This window comes from Fukomys damarensis, unplaced genomic scaffold, assembly GCF_012274545.1.
Source record: "Fukomys damarensis isolate Sample0158 unplaced genomic scaffold, DMR_v1.0_HiC HiC_scaffold_30, whole genome shotgun sequence".
NCBI lineage: Eukaryota > Metazoa > Chordata > Mammalia > Rodentia > Bathyergidae > Fukomys > Fukomys damarensis.
The window spans coordinates 62,054,493-62,062,329 of record NW_022900942.1 but is presented as its reverse complement, the minus strand read 5'-3'; the positions used below and the strand labels follow the sequence as shown (position 1 = coordinate 62,062,329).

Below are 7,837 nucleotides of genomic sequence, written 5' to 3'. Positions count from 1 at the left end.
CTGATTGTTTTGAGTTCTTTATATATCCTTGATAATAGTCCTTTGTCTGAGGAACAGCTGGTAAAAATTTTTTCCCACATTGTAGATTGTCTCTTAGTTCTGCTGATGGTTTCTTTTGAAGTACAGAAGCTTTTTAGTAAGATGAGATCCCAGTTGTTGATTCTATCTGCTAGTTCCCGTGCTACTGAGGATTTGTTCATAAAGTCTTTTCCTATACCAATGTCTTCCAGAGTTCTGCCTACCTTACTTTCCAGCAAGTTTAATGTTTCTGTTTTAATATTTAGATCTTTAATCCATTTGGATTTTAATTTAGTGCATGGCGAAAGATAAGGGTCTAATTTTAATCTGTCTGGCCCTGTGTTCTTTATATGTTCTATGTTATTCCTCTGTCTGAGGAATAGCTGGCAAACATTTTTTTCCCATTCTGTGGGTTGTCCCTTTACGCTTTTGGTGGTTTTCTTTGCTGTGCAGAAGCTTTTAAATTTGATATGACCCCATTATTGATTCTTGGTGCTATTTGTTGTACCTCAGGGATTCTGTTCAGAGTCCTTGCCTTCACCTGTGCCTTCAAGACTTTTCCCTATTCTGTCTTCCAGCAGATTGAGGGTTTGTGGTTTAACCACTTAGATCTTCGGCCTACTTTGATTTGAGTTTAATGCATGGTGAGAGATACGGTCTGAACTCAGTCTCCTGCACGTGGTTGGCCGTGTCCCCAACACTGTCTGCTGAAGAGTCCATCTCTTCTCCCATGTGCGTTTCTGGGTCTTCATTGTCTGTAAACTCAGTTAAGTAATGAAACTAGGACTGCCATGCACAGTTCCCAGACTCCAAGGCTGGGCTGTATTCTGTATAGGAGCCTGGGCAACTGAACAGGTGGCTAAGAGATATCCTCTGATGTGGAATCACTGCGCTCTCAGAGGTTTGTCTACTCTGGCTCTAGAGTTTGGCCATGGAATCACAGTTGACACAACTATTTTGCTACCACACAGGCAGGTGCTAACATCACTCAGGAGATTTGGGGGAAATCCCGCCTACTAACATCATTTCCTTGGAATTCCTGGCCCCTGTTTTGACTCTTTTTCACCCTCCCACAGAGAGTCCATTAGGGGAGAAGCACAGAATAGTTCATTACTCTTTGGGAAGCAGTCTAAGTTTGATACAGTTTCTTTTAGTTTTCTTGGTACACAGTCTTTTTGTGTACAAGGCAATTACTTCATATTAGCCTGTGCGGTCTGAAGCCAACTTGCTAGGTTTGATCCACAGCTGGCTTCTGACCTTGGGCAAGTTAGCTGAGTCTGTAGACCTTAGTCTCTCCATCCACAGATGCCAGCAATAGTACCAACCTCATACAGTTAGGAAGATGAAATGCGTTAATACGCATAAGGCACATAGCACAGTCCTTGGAATGTTTTAAACAATAAATGTGAGGATTCCTTGCATATTTTAAAATTTCAGGTCAAGAGGTTTATTACGCTCTGGACTCTTAATTCAGGGAAATCAATAAAACTTATATACTGGCTCCATCCTTTTCCTGTGCTTTTTCTGTTTTTTTCTTAACTTATTTCTTGGGCTCGGATTTCCTAACCTGCACCTGATTTCATACATGAAGGTTCTATATGATCTCTCTTTGTTCCCATCGTGGTCCTACCTAAAATTTAAAAACAAAACAGAGGCTGTGTGTGGCTTTGGGACTGGCTTAGCTGCTGCCTGGCTCTAGGTTTTATCTGCTTTGTGTTGTTTAGTTATCTAATGCGTTGATTCAACCTTATTCTTACAGGAAATTCCCAGGCTCCCAAATCTTACTTTTTCAGGTACACTACCCTAGAGGCACACGTTTAAGAGAGTTTTTTATGCATTCAGCTTTTTGAAGATGTTGGTTTTCTTTTTTAAATTTACTTATAATTTAAATTTAATTAAATAATAATTTTTTGGTGGTACTGGGGATTCAGCCCAGGGTGTCATGTGTGTTACACAAGTCCCCTCTGAGTTATCACGCTCAGCCCTTAATTACTTATTTATAAATTTTGAGGTGGAATCTTCCTAAGTTGCCCAGGCTGGAACCTGTTTTATTATGTGACAATGAACAAGGTGTACTATCTGTTCAACTTCTCCACTGCTTGTGTGTTTGATCACAGCTCCGGCTGTGTCCTTTTGTGTTTTAAAGTCGGTCTTTGAGAAACACCAATGAGGAGAGGGATTAATCCGTGACTTAGACCCTGGGTCTGGTCCTGACAGCCAGGTGTGATGTTTGGCATTGCCCACGTAGCTTCCTTCTGAACATTAGTTTTGGGGTGGTCAGCAGGCTGGGAAAGACAGCAAGTCTCCTGTATCTGTCACGACCTCTGTTCATCTGTTCCCTCAGACTCAGTAGTCTCTATGGTTCTCAGCACAGGAATAACAAGTTCAGAAGCTTCTAGAAGCTTCACAAATTTCTGGAGACTCCTCTTTTCACAGTTATTTCAGTGCATTCATTTGGGCAAACCGTAAGGTAAGAAATAGCCCAGCTGGTTTCTGCTGATCCTTCTGGTTTACTTTGAGGCTGTAAGTGAACTAAAGCAGGAAGAATTTACTCAACAGCATCTAACAGAGGTACAGGTTCTTGTGACAAAGGTTTGAAAGTGTCCATGTAAGACTGTCTAAACACACACTAAAGAGGACATCTCTGGAACTGCAAGAGGCGCCAACAGTGGGTCTACTGCACCGTACTTGTTCACCTGTAGGACTTTGGGCCCATGCCAACAGAGAAATGCATGCTGGGAAAACAGCTCCACCCACCACAGCCTTGGTGTGTGCTGTTGTCCTAGAAGCCGAGTTACTGCATGCCCAGGACGACTCAAGCTGGGTGGGACTACAGTCAGTACTGCCCGAGAGCCACACAGAGTTCAGAATCAAACCAGCCTGGATTATGTTGTCTGTGGGGAACTGGTTTTTCCTAGAAAGTAGTTTTCTAGCAGCTCGAGTAGCTTGAGCTGACTTTCCAAATTGTTGCTATTTGTGCTTTTAACAGTGTCATCTAGGAGCAGCAGCTCACAGTGCCCAGGTGGTTGTGGTTTTCCTGCAGTGGAGAAGTAGCATCATCAGGGAAGAAGCTAATATCCTTCCAGTGTAAAGTCTGGTCTTCCTTAGCTTTCCTCGGCCCTGCGTTGACTTCTGTTTGGTGCGTGTCATTTCTGGACCGTCTGTATCGGATCTGTGAGGATGGGCAGCTGTGAAGTGGCCTCCTAGGTGGAAATGGTGTCAGGACGGAGTGGCTGAGGCTCCCCTGGTGGTGCAGTGCAGGTCCCCTTGGGCGGCAGGTGGGCCGCCCTCCAGAGACCACCGAGGCTCACCCCAAAGATGGCATCTCTTTCTTTTGACACCTTCTCCTTCGGTAGGTATAGGAGCTCAGACCTACTTCTGTGTCTCTTCTGTCTGGGAAGGGAGGCAGGATGCCACTCCAGTGTACGCCTTGGCATGAGCATGATTTTTAGCTGAAGCGATTGAGAAGCCGAAACAAGAAAAGCTCTCTGCCTTTTCCCTGGTTGTCTAAAATCAGAACATAAACTTACAGAAATGTCCCTCCTCTACAAGGAAGGACAGAAGTTAGTCACTAAACTGAGACCACAGATCCTTATCTGCCTGGATTGCACCAGGGAAATTTACATAGCGAACTTCACTCACTAACCTTTTTCTGCCATTCGTTTCCCGTGGGCTTGCCTGATCCCAACTTAGTACTCTGTGAGACTCCAGTCCTTTCCTTTTGTCTCCTCACTTCTCTACACTTTTTATTATGTGTTGTTGAAAATGCCATGTAGCCTGAGTTCAAAGCCGCCTCTTTGGGGGATCAGTTGATCCCTGGGGATCTCCCATGCATGTATGCAGTATACGAGTTAATAAACTTCTGTTTGTTTTTCTGTTTGTTCTTCTTGTTTGTCTTTGTTTTTTGTTGTTGTGTTTTCAGGAGCCCTAGCCAAGAAAGATAAGAGGAAAAATAGTTTTTTCTCCTCTCATCCCAACATACTTCAAACTGCCAATATTTAATGAAGAAATGAACTGATTCTTGGCCCTCGAGGATCTTTGGGTTTAACTGACTAGACATGACTCTCGCAAGAAATTAGTAGAGCATAGAAAACCAGTGTACAGTCAAGCACGAAGAACTGTGGAACAGATGGGAAGCAGTTCAGATGTTCACAGAAGCAGCTCTTTTAGACATCACTAAACAGTATGAGAAATGGGGAGCGGAAACTGTGTCCTGCTTAAAATGTTGGTTTCTTTCCTAACTCTAGGTGGTAGTGGCCATAATGCAGTTACCAGAAACAAGCGACTAAAATGTGCTGGTTAATCATTTGTTCTCTGAATTATCAATTTTTAAATATTATTTTCCTAGAAAGAAGACATGAATGCACACCGTTGACTTCGTCGGTTTAACAGAACTAGGAGTTAATGAACAGGTTGGCTTTAGCTCAAGCGGTTCCTCACTCCGGACTTCTTGTGTATCTAGAAGTTAAGTAAGAGGATTTGAAAGAGTTTGTTTCTCGGCCCTCTCCACTTTTTAAGTAAATGACACATATTTCAAGTGTAGTTTAATGAGTTTTAACTTAGGCGTACACCCATGAAACCGTACCACAAAAAGATAAACCAGTATCGCCACCCCCAACTTTTTCATATTTCATCTCTTCCTGAAGGTCTCCTCTATCCTGCCCCTTCCTTCCCCACCAGTCTCACCAGTCTGCTTTCCTTCCTGTAGGACTGTGTGCATCTTCTGGACTTCTACCTAGATGAGCACATACTCTTTTTTTTTTTAAATTTCACAATTTGAGGTTCTCCCATCGTGTTATCAGTAGTCTGTTCCTTGTTGCTGAGTAGTACTCAACTGTAGTCGTTTTCTGTTGCCTGTACAGCAGATCACCGCAATCTTACGGCTTCACACAGTTCCCATTATTTGCTCCGTAGTCAGATGTTTCAGGCTGTGCAGGACTCTTGACCGCTTAGGATCTTACAAAGCCAGAAGCAGGGTGTTGGCTGGGCTGAGCTCTTCTCTGGAGAATCTCTTCTGGGCTCACTCAGGCTGCTAGCAGGTTCGGTCCTGCGTGGCAGGAGGACCCCAGGACCCGTTTCCTGCGTCTGGGCGAGGAGTCTGGGTTCCTGCCAGCTCCCATGACCTTCAGTCTTCAGACTCCATAGTGCGTCGAATCCTCATCCTTTTACCCTGGCAGCCTTTTATTCCCCTTTTTGGAGAAAATTCTCTGTTTTAAAAGTTTTGAAATTAGATTGAATCCACCTGCTTTGTCTCCCTTTTTAAATACATTCTTTGATTTGGTAATATTTTGTTGAGCATTTTTATATCTAAGTTCATGAAATCTATTAGATTCTAATTTCCTTTTTATTTTTTGGTACAGTCTGCCTTGTTTTGATATCAAGGTAATGCTGGCCTTATGTTTTGAGCTGGGAAATATTTCCTCTTCAGCTTTTTTGAAGAGATATGCAAAACTGGTATTAATTCTTTCAATGTGTGGTGGGATTTGCTAGTGGAATCATCTGGGCCTGGAGATTTTAGGGCACTCCTAAATGAAAATTTCAGTTTAATGATTATGGAATTATTTAGTTTCTAGTTTACCTTGGTAGCTTTTGGTAACTTGTGTTTTTTGAGGAATTGGTATGTTTCCTTGTTTGCACAGTAGTCTTGAGAAAAATTGAGATTGAAATACTACTGATGAAATCCAGTTTGCTTTTTTCTTTTATAGTTGATAATTTTTCTCTCCTATTTTGAGAAATCTTTACTGAACCCAAGTTCATTATGACTTTCCGTTCTAAAAATTTTATAGTTTAGTTCTGAAGTATGCTTTATTATTCATATTTAAGTATTTTTGTGTATGGTGTGAGGTAAAGGTCAATGTTCATTTTTTTCCCAAGTGTTAACCAGTTGATAGCAGCACTAATGTTTGATAAACCTTTTCCAGTCCAGAGAGGGCTTGGTCAAAAAGAAGGCAAAATAGGCATTTCTATTTGTGAACCCGGGTTTGTTTCACTGAACTGTGTGTCTTTATTTATGCCAGTTCTGCAGCTTCACGGGACCTGAAACCAGATTGCATCAGTCCACCAACTTTGTTTTTTTCTAAGTTGTTTTGACAATTCTGGGCACTTTGAACTTCACGTGAATTTTAGAGTCATGGTGTCACTTTCTGTGAACAAGCCTACTCGGGAATGAATTGAATGTACAGAGCAGTGTGCGGACAGTTGTCAGGGTACCACTGTGCTGGTGGTCACCGTGGCCCCCACCCCTCCTGCGGCACCCTTCTGGGGCACTGTTAGGAATGCTGAAAGCTTTCATTGAGGGCCACCAGAATACTTCCCAGTCCCCTCCACACCCCGGAACTGCTGCCCCTTTCATTCTTCCACACTAGGAAAGGAAGGTGAGGTGGAGAAAGAAGATGGAAAAGGAGGTGAATGAGGTAGCAGTTTCTGAAGCTAAGTAAAGAGAATGTCTTAGCTGGGTGTCATGGTGCACATCTGTAATCTCAGCTACTTGTGAGGCTGAGGCAGGAGAGTTGCCAGTTCAAGGCCAGCCTGGGCAGCCAGAGACCCTGTTTCAAAAAAAAAAAGGATGGGACTGTGGATGTAGCTTAGAGATAAAGTAATTGTCTCGAATGCATGAGACTCTGGGTTCAATCCTCAGTATTGGGGGGGCTGCATATGCTTGGAGTAGGATGAATGCCCATCAGATGTGGCAGGAGAAAGGCTACTGGTCACGTAGACAAAAGTGATTTGAATGGAGTAGTGAGACGAGAGCCGAACTGGAGTGAAGCAAGGTGACGATGGAGAGAACACGTGTGGAAAGAGCGAATATAAATCACTCTTTGAAGGGGGTTTATTAAAAAGAAAAAATGGGTCCAGAGCCAGAGAGCAAAAGCTGAATAAAAGACGTTTGGGTAAAAGTAGCAGATCCTAAAGGGTTTCGTAGGGTGTTAAAAGGAGCTGGAACGCTCCAGGAGGGCACCAACACGTTGCTGACCCCAGTGCGCTGGCCGATATGTGAGCCACCGTTAGGTAATAAGAAACGACTGCACTATCTCAGCAGTGTACATTAACCAGATTCATCTCTCGCTCTCTTCACCTGTTTGAGGCTGCAGGTCGGCTGCCATGGTTTAGATCGCAGGTCAGATCTGTACTTTAACTGTGTCTTCTCATTCCGGGTCTTGGGCCAGAGGAACCAACCCGCGGAAGAACATGGCCTTCCACGGCACACGGCACAGGGGAGAGACACCCGGCTGAATCTCACAGTCGGACTCAGCGTTTCCGCTCGGACTGGGGTTAAGTCGCACTTGTGTGTGCCATTGGCTAAGGGAGACGTGGCCAAGCCCGACGTCGGTGGGGCAGGAAGAGTTCTTCTGCCGCATGGCAAGGCCAGTCACGTGAGACCCTCTTAGGCAGCAGGAACAAGTAATTGTGAACGGCAGTAACACAACCCACACGGCCGCTCCAAGTACTGTCACACTCCTTGTCTTTGTCCGTGACTCCACCATGAGGCCCGACGCTGGCCGGGGATTGGCTCCCGGAGCACGTGGTGAAACAAGCATGACTCCGTGTGATTCATTTCTGTGATCTTTGTAATGTAAGAGCTTATAATGTCCCTGAACTGGGAACTTTCTTAATTTTGAATCGCTCACTATATTTGTATTATTTTAGGGTTGAGAACATGGAGATAATGTTGTCCAGCTGCCCTTTATTTGGCAGATGAAGAAACTTGAGGTCAAAAGAGGTGGTGTGACTTGTTCCGGTCCGTGGGTGAGGAAATGAGAGAGCCGTTTCCCGTCTGGCTGGTTTGAGTACAGTGGAGATGATAATCTTTGTATGATTT

At 43.9% G+C, this 7,837-nt stretch overlaps 1 protein-coding gene and 1 pseudogene across 1 annotated transcript in view; one reads left to right on the top strand and one right to left on the bottom strand.

Moving 5' to 3' along the window:
• The window catches only part of Mettl4 (methyltransferase like 4), a 37,663-nt gene extending 34,637 nt beyond the window's left edge, over window positions 1-3,026 (top strand). The window contains exon 11 of the transcript XR_783174.3: window positions 3,008-3,026. The gene's annotated coding sequence lies outside the window, so the exon portion shown is untranslated. The remainder of the gene's footprint in view (window positions 1-3,007) is intronic.
• LOC117283748 lies at window positions 2,041-7,556 on the bottom strand (annotated as a pseudogene).
• Window positions 7,557-7,837: the final 281 nt, after the last annotated feature.